We start from the raw sequence: 12,518 nt of genomic DNA, 5'->3' as shown, positions 1-12,518 counted from the left end.
TAGCCTGAACACCAGCCTCTCTCTATACTGGGCCGGCCCGGGGACTCCCACTACGGACGCGAGTCACCAAATCGGTCGTACGGGCCCACTGAGCGCACAACACAGGGAATCTCGTTGCAAACACTGCGTGTGCATACGTTGCTCACAAAGCTCAATGGGGTCACAGGCCCTGACCCGCTCAGAGGCACCTGTGTGACAAGACAACAAATGGAACTCGCTGGAATGTTTCTGCTGTCTTGTCATTTTAGACGGACCCACTGAGCGCACAACACAGTGGAACTCTCTGACAAACACTGCTTGTGCGTTAGCCCCAGTAAACAACTCAGCGGGGGTCACAGGCCCTGACCCGTTCAGAGGCACCTGTGTGACAAGACAACAAATGAAACTCGCTGGAATGTTTCTGCTGTCTTGTCATTTTAGACGGACCCACTGAGCGCACAACACAGTGGAACTCTCTGACAAAACACTGCTTGTGCATTAGCCCCAGTAAACAACTCAGTGGGGTCACAGGCCCTGACCGGTTCAGAGGCACCTGTGTGACAAGACAACAAATGAAACTTTAAAGACGCTGGCATGTACATCTTGTTTCTGCTGTCTTGGACGGGCCCACTGAGCGCACAACACAGGGGAACTTGGTGCAAACACTGCGTGTGCATAAGCCACAAAACACAAGCTCAGTGGGGTCACAGGCCCTGACCGGTTCAGAGGCACCTGTGTGACAGACAGCAAATGAAACTTAGACGCTGGAATTATTTATATGTTTCTGCTGTCTGTCTACGATTTCAGATTCACACTTAGAGTTTTTTGTCATTAAGTCATAAAAGCCACAAAACCACTTTAATATGACTTTCCAATACTCTTTGAAAGGTCTCTATATTGATAAAATGAGCCTTTTAGCAAAGTAACACTTTTCGGGCATTTTCAAAGTGCTCCCGCTGAGTGAATTTTGTTCTGAAAATCGTGTTCCCGAAAATCTCCGGGCACCCCGCCAACCCCCCCTGCCAGAAATGACAAGTGTCAAATCAGCGGGTCAAACGGCCACCTCTATCCGACCAGGAGCACCCAAATCCCCGCAAATGGCACTTTTTTTTTTCTTCATCGGGACTTCCGACGAGGTTAATGATTTCCCAAACTGCAACTCATTAACTATGTCCTGAGACACTTGCCAGAAATGACACATGTCAATTTGGCGGTAGCAAATCACTTTCCCAGGCCGGGAAGCAACACCCGAGGCCCGCAAAAGGCGGCCGAATATTTTCTCATCGGACTTCCGCGTTTTGGTTAATCATGTCTCGAAATCGTTAAATGCACATGTCAATTCGGCGGGAGCAATTCACTTTCCCAAGCCGGAAAGCATCACCGGAGGCCCGCTTGAAGGGCCCTAATATTTTCTCATCGGACTTCCGCGTTTTGGTTAATCATGTCTCGAAATCGTTAAATGCACATGTCAATTCGGCGGGAGCAACTCACTTTCCCAGGCCGGGAAGCAACACCCGAGGCCCGCAAAAGGCGGCCGAATATTTTCTCATCGGACTTCCATATTTTGGGGGTTGGATTCTCTCCCGCATTCCAGCCCCCTGGCCACGGGTCGCTCATTCACTTTCAGCCCGGGCCTTGCCAATTTGGTTAATCAGTTAGCCATGCACCAGACTCGGCCTCGCCTTTTTCATTTATGGTTAATGATGTGCCCAGGCTGGGACTTAGTCTCTCCAGCAGCCAAAACTTTTCACTGGTTAATGAGGTGCCAAGCCCGGCACTTAGTCTCTCTCCCCAGCAAGCTTACTTGGTCGGCCGACATTTGGATCCATTTTCGGGGCTTAATCGGGTCGAATACGGTCCCTTACGCAAGGGGAGCCGAAGCCCCGGCCTCTGCCAGGCGTCAGGCTGCCGTTTTTTAAGCCCGACCAAAAACCCGAAAATTGGTTAAAAATGGAAATAAATTTCCACCCAAAAAGGGTTAAAAGTCGGTTGGACGGCAGCCCTGGTCGGTCTCTGCAGACCTGGAGGCCCTAGACAGTAATCTGGAAAACAGACAAAGTCTCGAGAAACCACCTCCTACCATTCTCCAGGTACCCCGCCAATCCCCCCTGCCAGAAATGACAAGTGTCAAATCAGCGGGACGGATTTGACTTTTGTGACCGACCGCTGGAACTTTTTTCGGCTACAGGCAGTCAAATTTTTCTCCTTCCGGACTTCCAGTACAACTTTGAACGGCCATATCTCCGCACTCCCGCGTCGGAGCCAAGCCGTTTTTACACCGTTAGACGCGGCTTCCCGTGCCCGTTCGAATGCCGCCCTGCTCGGCGGAAAAGGAGAATTTTTTTATTTTTCGGCCGATTTCGGGAAAAAAAATTCCCGCTCTGAACTCGGATTTTTCGGCTTTAATCGTTTCGTATACGGTCCCTTACGCAAGGGAGCCGAAGCCCCGGCCTCTGCCGGGCGTCAGGCTGCCGTTTTTAAGCCCGACCAAAAACCCGAAAATTGGTTAAAAATGGAAATAAATTTCCACCCAAAAAGGGTTAAAAGTCGGTTGGACGGCAGCCCGGGTCGGTCTCTGCAGACCTGGAGGCCCTAGACAGTAATCTGGAAAACAGATAAAGTCTCGAAAAACCACCTCCTACCATTCTCCAGGTACCCCGCCAATCCCCCCTGCCAGAAATGACAAGTGTCAAATCAGCGGGACGGATTTGACTTTTGTGACCGACCGCTGGAACTTTTTTCGGCTACAGGCAGTCAAATTTTTCTCCTTCCGGACTTCCAGTACAACTTTGAACGGCCATATCTCCGCACTCCCGCGTCGGAGCCAAGCCGTTTTTACACCGTTAGACGCGGCTTCCCGTGCCCGTTCGAATGCCACCCTGCTCGGCGGAAAAGGAGACATTTTTTTTTTTCCGGCCGTTTTCGGGAAAAAATTTTCCCGCTCTGAACTCCGATTTTACGCCTTTAATCGATTCGGAGACGGTCGCTTACGCAAGGGAGGCGAAGCCCGGGCCTCTGCCGGGCGTCAGCCTGCCGTATGTAAGCCCGTCCGAAGCATGAGTTCCCACTTTTGGTTATCCAGTTGTCAATTTTAAAATTTCAGTTAATCAGTTGCCTGCTTGGTTAATCATTTGTCGCTCTGACATTTGGTTAACCAGTTGTCGATGTTCGAAATTCAGTTAATGAGTTGCCTCTTTGAAATTTCAGTTAATGAGTTGGCCCTTTGGTTACTCATTTGTCCCTGTGTCTTTTGGTTTACCAGTTGTCGATGTTCGAAATTCAGTTAATGAGTTGCCTCCTTGGTTACTCATTTGTCGCTCTGGCTTTTGGTTAACCAGTTGTCGATGTTCAAAATTACAGTTAATGAGTTGCCTCTTTGAAATTTCAGTTAATGAGTTGGCCCTTTGGTTACTCATTTGTCCCTGTGTCTTTTGGTTAACCAGTTGTCGATGTTCGAAATTCAGTTAATGAGTTGCCTCCTTGGTTAATCATTTGTCGCTCTGACTCTTGGTTAACCAGTTGTCGATGTTCAAAATTTCAGTTAATGAGCTGCTCTTATGTTCTATGATTTCCTACCTTGACAACTCATTAACCAGTGTTTCAAACAATGCACCAGGCCATTTGACGACCCCAACTCGGTTCCACAAGCGGGAAAGCAGCACCCCAAGGCCCGGTAAGGGGGCCGAATACATTCCCATCGTGAATTCCGTCCCAAATGTGAATGACAAGTTTTCAGTTAATCAGTTGCCTGCTTGGTTACTCATTTGTCGCTCTGACATTTGGTTAACCAGTTGTCGATGTTCAAATTTCAGTTAATGAGTAGCCTCTTTGAAATTTCAGTTAATGAGTTGGCCCTTTGGTTACTCATTTGTCCCTGTGTCTTTTGGTTACCCAGTTGTCGATGTTCGAAATTCAGTTAATGAGTTGCCTCCTTGGTTAATCATTTGTCGCTCTGACTCTTGGTTAACCAGTTGTCGATGTTCGAAATTCAGTTAATGAGTTGCCTCCTTGGTTAATCATTTGTCGCTCTGGCTTTTGGTTAACCAGTTGTCGATGTTCAAAATTTCAGTTAATGAGCTGCTCTTATGTTCTATGATTTCCGACCTTGACAACTCATTAACCAGTGTTTCAAACAATGCACCAGGCCATTTGACGACCCCAACTCGGTTCCACAAGCGGGAAAGCAGCACCCCAAGGCCCGGTAAGGGGGCCGAATACATTCCCATCCTGAATTCCGTCCCAAATGTGAATGACAAGTTTTCAGTTAATCAGTTGCCTGCTTGGTTAATCATTTGTCGCTCTGACATTTGGTTACCCAGTTGTCGATGTTCAAATTTCAGTTAATGAGTAGCCTCTTTGAAATTTCAGTTAATGAGTTGGCCCTTTGGTTACTCATTTGTCCCTGTGTCTTTTGGTTACCCAGTTGTCGATGTTCGAAATTCAGTTAATGAGTTGCCTCCTTGGTTAATCATTTGTCGCTCTGACTCTTGGTTAGCCAGTTGTCGATGTTCGAAATTCAGTTAATGAGTTGCCTCCTTGGTTAATCATTTGTCGCTCTGACATTTGGTTAACCAGTTGTCGATGTTCGAAATTCAGTTACTGAGTTGCCTCCTTGGTTAATCATTTGTCGCTCTGGCTTTTGGTTAACCAGTTGTCGATGTTCAAAATTTCAGTTAATGAGTTGCCTCTTTGAAATTTCAGTTAATGAGTTGGCCCTTTGGTTACTCATTTGTCCCTGTGTCTTTTGGTTACCCAGTTGTCGATGTTCGAAATTCAGTTAATGAGTTGCCTCCTTGGTTAATCATTTGTCGCCCTGACTCTTGGTTAACCAGTTGTCGATGTTCGAAATTCAGTTAATGAGTTGCCTCCTTGGTTAATCATTTGTCGCTCTGGCTTTTGGTTAACCAGTTGTCGATGTTCAAAATTTCAGTTAATGAGCTGCTCTTATGTTCTATGATTTCCTACCTTGACAACTCATTAACCAGTGTTTCAAACAATGCACCAGGCCATTTGACGACCCCAAATCGGTTCCACAAGCGGGAAAGCAGCACCCCAAGGCCCGGTAAGGGGGCCGAATACATTCCCATCGTGAATTCCGTCCCTAATGTGAATGACAAGTTTTCAGTTAATCAGTTGCCTGCTTGGTTACTCATTTGTCGCTCTGACATTTGGTTAACCAGTTGTCGATGTTCAAATTTCAGTTAATGAGTAGCCTCTTTGAAATTTCAGTTAATGAGTTGGCCCTTTGGTTACTCATTTGTCCCTGTGTCTTTTGGTTACCCAGTTGTCGATGTTCGAAATTCAGTTAATGAGTTGCCTCCTTGGTTAATCATTTGTCGCCCTGACTCTTGGTTAACCAGTTGTCGATGTTCGAAATTCAGTTAATGAGTTGCCTCCTTGGTTAATCATTTGTCGCTCTGACATTTGGTTAACCAGTTGTCGATGTTCGAAATTCAGTTAATGAGTTGCCTCCTTGGTTAATCATTTGTCGCTCTGGCTTTTGGTTAACCAGTTGTCGATGTTCAAAATTTCAGTTAATGAGCTGCTCTTATGTTCTATGATTTCCGACCTTGACAACTCATTAACCAGTGTTTCAAACAATGCACCAGGCCATTTGACGACCCCAACTCGGTTCCACAAGCGGGAAAGCAGCACCCCAAGGCCCGGTAAGGGGGCCGAATACATTCCCATCGTGAATTCCGTCCCAAATGTGAATGACAAGTTTTCAGTTAATCAGTTGCCTGCTTGGTTACTCATTTGTCGCTCTGACATTTGGTTAACCAGTTGTCGATGTTCAAATTTCAGTTAATGAGTAGCCTCTTTGAAATTTCAGTTAATGAGTTGGCCCTTTGGTTACTCATTTGTCCCTGTGTCTTTTGGTTACCCAGTTGTCGATGTTCGAAATTCAGTTAATGAGTTGCCTCCTTGGTTAATCATTTGTCGCTCTGACTTTTGGTTAACCAGTTGTCGATGTTCAAAATTTCAGTTAATGAGCTGCTCTTATGTTCTATGATTTCCGACCTTGACAACTCAGTAACCAGTGTTTCAAACAATGCACCAGGCCATTTGACGACCCCAACTCGGTTCCACAAGCGGGAAAGCAGCACCCCAAGGCCCGGTAAGGGGGCCGAATACATTCCCATCGTGAATTCCGTCCCAAATGTGAATGACAAGTTTTCAGTTAATCAGTTGCCTGCTTGGTTACTCATTTGTCGCTCTGACATTTGGTTAACCAGTTGTCGATGTTCAAATTTCAGTTAATGAGTAGCCTCTTTGAAATTTCAGTTAATGAGTTGGCCCTTTGGTTACTCATTTGTCCCTGTGTCTTTTGGTTACCCAGTTGTCGATGTTCGAAATTCAGTTAATGAGTTGCCTCCTTGGTTAATCATTTGTCGCTCTGACTCTTGGTTAACCAGTTGTCGATGTTCGAAATTCAGTTAATGAGTTGCCTCCTTGGTTAATCATTTGTCGCTCTGGCTTTTGGTTAACCAGTTGTCGATGTTCAAAATTTCAGTTAATGAGCTGCTCTTATGTTCTATGATTTCCGACCTTGACAACTCATTAACCAGTGTTTCAAACAATGCACCAGGCCATTTGACGACCCCAACTCGGTTCCACAAGCGGGAAAGCAGCACCCCAAGGCCCGGTAAGGGGGCCGAATACATTCCCATCGTGAATTCCGTCCCTAATGTGAATGACAAGTTTTCAGTTAATCAGTTGCCTGCTTGGTTACTCATTTGTCGCTCTGACATTTGGTTAACCAGTTGTCGATGTTCAAATTTCAGTTAATGAGTAGCCTCTTTGAAATTTCAGTTAATGAGTTGGCCCTTTGGTTACTCATTTGTCCCTGTGTCTTTTGGTTACCCAGTTGTCGATGTTCGAAATTCAGTTAATGAGTTGCCTCCTTGGTTAATCATTTGTCGCTCTGACTCTTGGTTAGCCAGTTGTCGATGTTCGAAATTCAGTTAATGAGTTGCCTCCTTGGTTAATCATTTGTCGCTCTGACATTTGGTTAACCAGTTGTCGATGTTCGAAATTCAGTTACTGAGTTGCCTCCTTGGTTAATCATTTGTCGCTCTGGCTTTTGGTTAACCAGTTGTCGATGTTCAAAATTTCAGTTAATGAGTTGCCTCTTTGAAATTTCAGTTAATGAGTTGGCCCTTTGGTTACTCATTTGTCCCTGTGTCTTTTGGTTACCCAGTTGTCGATGTTCGAAATTCAGTTAATGAGTTGCCTCCTTGGTTAATCATTTGTCGCCCTGACTCTTGGTTAACCAGTTGTCGATGTTCGAAATTCAGTTAATGAGTTGCCTCCTTGGTTAATCATTTGTCGCTCTGGCTTTTGGTTAACCAGTTGTCGATGTTCAAAATTTCAGTTAATGAGCTGCTCTTATGTTCTATGATTTCCGACCTTGACAACTCAGTAACCAGTGTTTCAAACAATGCACCAGGCCATTTGACGACCCCAACTCGGTTCCACAAGCGGGAAAGCAGCACCCCAAGGCCCGGTAAGGGGGCCGAATACATTCCCATCGTGAATTCCGTCCCTAATGTGAATGACAAGTTTTCAGTTAATCAGTTGCCTGCTTGGTTACTCATTTGTCGCTCTGACATTTGGTTAACCAGTTGTCGATGTTCAAATTTCAGTTAATGAGTAGCCTCTTTGAAATTTCAGTTAATGAGTTGGCCCTTTGGTTACTCATTTGTCCCTGTGTCTTTTGGTTACCCAGTTGTCGATGTTCGAAATTCAGTTAATGAGTTGCCTCCTTGGTTAATCATTTGTCGCCCTGACTCTTGGTTAACCAGTTGTCGATGTTCGAAATTCAGTTAATGAGTTGCCTCCTTGGTTAATCATTTGTCGCTCTGACATTTGGTTAACCAGTTGTCGATGTTCGAAATTCAGTTAATGAGTTGCCTCCTTGGTTAATCATTTGTCGCTCTGGCTTTTGGTTAACCAGTTGTCGATGTTCAAAATTTCAGTTAATGAGCTGCTCTTATGTTCTATGATTTCCGACCTTGACAACTCATTAACCAGTGTTTCAAACAATGCACCAGGCCATTTGACGACCCCAACTCGGTTCCACAAGCGGGAAAGCAGCACCCCAAGGCCCGGTAAGGGGGCCGAATACATTCCCATCGTGAATTCCGTCCCAAATGTGAATGACAAGTTTTCAGTTAATCAGTTGCCTGCTTGGTTACTCATTTGTCGCTCTGACATTTGGTTAACCAGTTGTCGATGTTCAAATTTCAGTTAATGAGTAGCCTCTTTGAAATTTCAGTTAATGAGTTGGCCCTTTGGTTACTCATTTGTCCCTGTGTCTTTTGGTTACCCAGTTGTCGATGTTCGAAATTCAGTTAATGAGTTGCCTCCTTGGTTAATCATTTGTCGCTCTGACTTTTGGTTAACCAGTTGTCGATGTTCAAAATTTCAGTTAATGAGCTGCTCTTATGTTCTATGATTTCCGACCTTGACAACTCATTAACCAGTGTTTCAAACAATGCACCAGGCCATTTGACGACCCCAACTCGGTTCCACAAGCGGGAAAGCAGCACCCCAAGGCCCGGTAAGGGGGCCGAATACATTCCCATCGTGAATTCCGTCCCTAATGTGAATGACAAGTTTTCAGTTAATCAGTTGCCTGCTTGGTTACTCATTTGTCGCTCTGACATTTGGTTAACCAGTTGTCGATGTTCAAATTTCAGTTAATGAGTAGCCTCTTTGAAATTTCAGTTAATGAGTTGGCCCTTTGGTTACTCATTTGTCCCTGTGTCTTTTGGTTACCCAGTTGTCGATGTTCGAAATTCAGTTAATGAGTTGCCTCCTTGGTTAATCATTTGTCGCCCTGACTCTTGGTTAACCAGTTGTCGATGTTCGAAATTCAGTTAATGAGTTGCCTCCTTGGTTAATCATTTGTCGCTCTGACATTTGGTTAACCAGTTGTCGATGTTCGAAATTCAGTTAATGAGTTGCCTCCTTGGTTAATCATTTGTCGCTCTGGCTTTTGGTTAACCAGTTGTCGATGTTCAAAATTTCAGTTAATGAGCTGCTCTTATGTTCTATGATTTCCGACCTTGACAACTCATTAACCAGTGTTTCAAACAATGCACCAGGCCATTTGACGACCCCAACTCGGTTCCACAAGCGGGAAAGCAGCACCCCAAGGCCCGGTAAGGGGGCCGAATACATTCCCATCGTGAATTCCGTCCCAAATGTGAATGACAAGTTTTCAGTTAATCAGTTGCCTGCTTGGTTACTCATTTGTCGCTCTGACATTTGGTTAACCAGTTGTCGATGTTCAAATTTCAGTTAATGAGTAGCCTCTTTGAAATTTCAGTTAATGAGTTGGCCCTTTGGTTACTCATTTGTCCCTGTGTCTTTTGGTTACCCAGTTGTCGATGTTCGAAATTCAGTTAATGAGTTGCCTCCTTGGTTAATCATTTGTCGCTCTGACTCTTGGTTAACCAGTTGTCGATGTTCGAAATTCAGTTACTGAGTTGCCTCCTTGGTTAATCATTTGTCGCTCTGACATTTGGTTAGCCAGTTTTCGATGTTCGAAATTCAGTTAATGAGTTGCCTCCTTGGTTAATCATTTGTCGCTCTGGCTTTTGGTTAACTAGTTGTCGATGTTCAAAATTTCAGTTAATGAGTTGCCTCTTTGAAATTTCAGTTAATGAGTTGGCCCTTTGGTTACTCATTTGTCCCTGTGTCTTTTGGTTAACCAGTTGTCGATGTTCGAAATTCAGTTAATGAGTTGCCTCCTTGGTTAATCATTTGTCGCTCTGACTCTTGGTTAACCAGTTGTCGATGTTCGAAATTCAGTTATTGAGTTGCCTCCTTGGTTAATCATTTGTCGCTCTGACTCTTGGTTAACCAGTTGTCGATGTTCGAAATTCAGTTAATGAGTTGCCTCTTTGAAATTTCAGTTAATGAGTTGGCCCTTTGGTTACTCATTTGTCCCTGTGTCTTTTGGTTAACCAGTTGTCGATGTTCGAAATTCAGTTAATGAGTTGCCTCCTTGGTTAATCATTTGTCGCTCTGGCTTTTGGTTAACCAGTTGTCGATGTTCAAAATTTCAGTTAATGAGTTGCCTCTTTGAAATTTCAGTTAATGAGTTGGCCCTTTGGTTACTCATTTGTCCCTGTGTCTTTTGGTTATCCAGTTGTCGATGTTCGAAATTCAGTTAATGAGTTGCCTCCTTGGTTAATCATTTGTCGCTCTGGCTTTTGGTTAACCAGTTGTCGATGTTCAAAATTTCAGTTAATGAGCTGCTCTTATGTTCTATGATTTCCGACCTTGACAACTCATTAACCAGTGTTTCAAACAATGCACCAGGCCATTTGACGACCCCAACTCGGTTCCACAAGCGGGAAAGCAGCACCCCCAAGCCCCGGTAAGGCGGCCGAATACATTCCCATCCTGAATTCCGTCCCAAATGTGAATGACAAGTTTTCAGTTAATCATTTGCCACCTTGGTTCATCATTTGCCACTCTGACTTTTGGTTTCCCAGTTGTCAGTTTTCACATTTCAGTTACTGAGTTGACTTTGTCTTTCTCACTCTGTGTATCTCTATCTTCTCTCTGTCTCTCTCAGTGTATGCGAGTGTCTGTGTGTGTTCCACTGCCGCCCGGCCAACCGGGTCCAAAGGCCCGCCACGTTACACACGAAAAACCCCGGTCTCGCTTCGGAGCGACGGGCACCCGGCTTCTCGGTGTCGGACCGACTCCGTTCAGATACCGCTGGATGCCCCTTGCCCCTGGCTTGCTCTGGCAGCCGGCGCGTGCAGGCCGCCCCCTGCCCCGCCGTCTCAGTGGTCGGAAAGCGGTCTCCAGCCAACGGCTGTACCTCGGCCGCGGAAAGAGGCAGCTACACAAGCGAGGCACTGCTCTGTGCGGCCCCGCCACCCCGTTCAGCTGCCGTTGTCCCCGACCGGATCGGACTTTCCTTCCCGAAGTTATCCCCGATAAGCTGCCGCTGACCGACGGCCCGTCAGCCGCTGCGGGACGGCGACACTTTCCCGAACTTGCCGGGGTCCAGGCCGATAATATAGTGTGCGCCAGCGCCGGGGCTTTCCAACGAGCCATCCCCGAACGAAATCGGACACGGGAGTCGGGAGCGACAGGCGTTCGACTGGTGCCGGGCAACCGGGTCCAAACGCCCGCCTTGTTAAACACACGTATACCCCAGGCTCGATTCGGAGCGACGGGCACCCGGCTTCCCGGTGTCGGACCGACTCCGTTCAGATACCGTTGGATGCCCCTTGCCCCTGGCTTGCTCTGGCAGCCGGCGCGTGCAGGCCGCCCCCCGCCCCGCCGTCTCAGTGGTCGGAAAGTGGTCTCCAGCCAACGGCTGTACCTCGGCCGGGGAAAGGGGCAGCTACACAAGCCAGGCACTGGTCTGTGCGGGCCCGCCACCCCGTTCGGCTGCCGTTGATCCGGACCGGATCGGACTTTCCCTCCCGAAGTTATGCCCGATAAGCTGCCGCTCACCGGCGGCCCGTCAGCCGCTGCGGGATGGCGACACTTTGCCGAACTTGCCGGGGTCCAGGCCGATAATATAGTGTGCGCCAGCGCCGGGGCTTTCCAACGAGCCCTCCCTGACCGAAATCGGACACGGGAGTCCAGAGCGATAGGCGTTCGACTGCCGGCCGGCCAAACACAGGCAATCCCCCGCCGTTGCGGACCCGCTCCAGGACAACCGGGTCCAAACGCCCGCCTCGTTACACGCACGAAAACACCGGGCTCGATTCGGAGCGACGGGCACCCGGCTTCCCGGTGTCGGACCGACTCCGTTCCGGTACCCTTGGATGCCCCTTGCCCCTGGCTTGCTAGGACAGCCGGCGCGTCAAGGTGGGCCCCCGCGGCTCCGGCTCAGCAGTCGGAAAGCGGTCTCCAGCCAACGGCTGTACCTCGGCCGGGGAAAGGGGCAGCTACACAAGCCCGCTACTGGTCTGTGCGGCCCCGCCACCCCGTTCAGTGGCAGTTGACCCCGACCGGATCGGACTTTCCTTCCCGAAGTTATCCCCGATAAGCTGCCGCTGACCGACGGGGCGGCAGCCGCTACGGGACTGCGACACTTTCCCGAACTTGCCGGGGTCCAGGCCGATAATATAGTGTGCGCCAGCGCCGGGGCTTTCCAACGAGCCCTCCCTGACCGAAATCGGACACGGGAGTCCGGAGCCAAAGGAGTTCGACTGCCGGCCGGCCAAACACAGGCAACCTCCCGCCGTTGCGGACCCGCTCCCGGACAACCGGGTCCAAACGCCCGCCCTGTTACACGCACGAAAACACCGGGCTCGATTCGGAGCGACGGGCACCCGGCTTCCCGGTGTCGGACCGACTCCGTTCCGGTACCACTGGATGCCCCTTGCCCCTGGCTTGCTAGTACAGCCGGCGCGTCAAGGTGGGCCCCCGCGGCTCCGGCTCAGCAGTCGGAAAGCGGTCTCCAGCCAACGGCTGTACCTCGGCCGGGCCAAGCGGCAGCTGCACAAGCCCGCTACTGGTCTGTGCGGCCCCCCCACCCCGTTCAGTCGCAGTTCACC

The sequence above is a fragment of the Somniosus microcephalus genome, unplaced genomic scaffold, assembly GCF_052327205.1.
Source record: "Somniosus microcephalus isolate GS21.2 unplaced genomic scaffold, FLI_Smic_1.0 scaffold679, whole genome shotgun sequence".
NCBI classification, from domain to species: Eukaryota; Metazoa; Chordata; class Chondrichthyes; order Squaliformes; family Somniosidae; genus Somniosus; species Somniosus microcephalus.
The sequence above is the reverse complement of the archived record's forward strand: the minus strand, read 5'-3'. Positions refer to the sequence as shown.